Source organism: Apis laboriosa, unplaced genomic scaffold, assembly GCF_014066325.1.
Source record: "Apis laboriosa isolate Shangri-la unplaced genomic scaffold, ASM1406632v1 scaffold105_cov147, whole genome shotgun sequence".
Taxonomy (NCBI): Eukaryota; Metazoa; Arthropoda; class Insecta; order Hymenoptera; family Apidae; genus Apis; species Apis laboriosa.
Genome location: NW_025220714.1, coordinates 328,587 through 330,517, shown reverse-complemented (window position 1 = coordinate 330,517; position 1,931 = coordinate 328,587).

Below are 1,931 nucleotides of genomic sequence, written 5' to 3'. Positions count from 1 at the left end.
CGTATGAAGTATCCCATCGTTAGTTAAGTCTTATAGTATGGACAAGTATCCTTAGGCTAGTAGGCCCAAGGTCTGTGTGTATAGTTCTCGTGTTGATTATTTTTTTTTTTTCTTTTTTTTTTCGTATGTGCGCTCGCGACCACGAGTCCGGCGAAATTGTGAATCGAGAAATATGAAAAAAAAAAAGGCAACAAAGTTGTTGTCGAGAGTAGTAGAGAACTTGTTTTGAGCAGAAATTCATTTGATAACTTATCGTCTTGATTAAAAAAAATATTACGTAAAAATAGTATCAATAGTAAATATATAGATAGATAGATAGAATGAACGCGATGATGAGCGCGAAATTGAAATTGATTAAAGTGATAAATGCAACACGACCGAAGACATATTGATACTTCGGGATTGAAAAAAATCAAAAAAGAGAGAGAGAGAGAGAGAGAGAGAGAGAGAGAGAGAGAGAGAGAGAGAAGGAAATATTTCGATTTCATCGTACTCGTGATCGGTATGCGTACCGGTGAATAGCGCGTGTTTACGATAACTTCTATGGAGGCAAGATGAAACAATCACGTTGTGATAGAACGTGCGCAGATTAACCATAACATGCGTATACAAGGAGCATTATTCATTATTATCTTTTTTTTTCTTCTTTTTTTTTTCTTTTTTTTTTTCCTTTTCCAAGACACGAACAAGACATTTCTGACATGGCATCAGCCACCGGTTTGCTTTCTATTCGTATATTTCCATTTCCTATAATGGGTTTCGCTATCTTAAATAATTGAGCCAATTCTGAGAAATCGTGGTATCTTTTCCGCCGCGAGGAATTACTGAATTATCATACGCGTCACACACTTTAATTTAAATTAAACACGTATATGTATTCTATTACTTAATACTTGATAATTTAAAATTTCAAAGTAGGAGAAACTGTATAAATCGGATTGAAAATCCACGCGAGGAAAAATAAATATTGTATTGAAATTTTAATTTCGTTTCTTTCTTTCTTTTTTTTTTTCTATCGTCGAATAAAAAAACCTCCTCGCGGAAGAGAAATACCAAGTTTCTTGTTGTTTCGTATTTTTTCGTTCGTTTACACGTTTTATCTTTCTTTCTTTCTTTCTTTCTTTCTTTCTTTCTTTTCTTTTCTTTTCTTCTTGTATATAATACTATGAAATTATCGCAGTCGTTTCAACGAGGAATCATAAAAAACAATCTTTCGTTCGCGGATCAATGATGAACACCTGGTAACGAGAAACGAAGAGGGCACGCGTGCGCGCGCGCGTGCGGACACGTTTCGAACGATCCGATTCTTGCAAGGATTCATCGATAGAAAAAATATCGATTATTATACGGCAGGCTACGAATTCATATTAGAACTATATAAAAAATGTTATACGTTAAAAAGTTTCCCTTACGTCGAAAAATTATTTATCGATACGAGAAACAGTTTTAGAAAAATTTTGCAAAATATATTTTGCAATATTAGTCGAAGCGAGCTCCATTTTAAAAAATCGTCGCAAAAGCGTCCGTCCCGTTCGTACGCGAAGCAAATTGTCCACGAGAGTTTTTATACGCGGCACGCTTATCTTTATTTCTTTCTTTCTTTCTTTTTTTGTAAGCTCTAAAAACACGTGTGACGTGTAACGATCTCAGGCGTGTAATGATCCGAGAGAAATGGAGGATCGGATCGTTCGAAGAACGAGTAAAATATCGATTACGAACAAGGACATCTTCGACCGGTGGTGAATATGATGCATATGATATTATAACGCGTCAAGATTTACATTGATGACGATAAAATTGTAAATTAATAAAACGGTGAATATATATATATATATATATGTATATGTATGTATGTATATATATATATTAGATAATATATATATAATATATATATAATATATATAGATAATATATATATATATATATATATA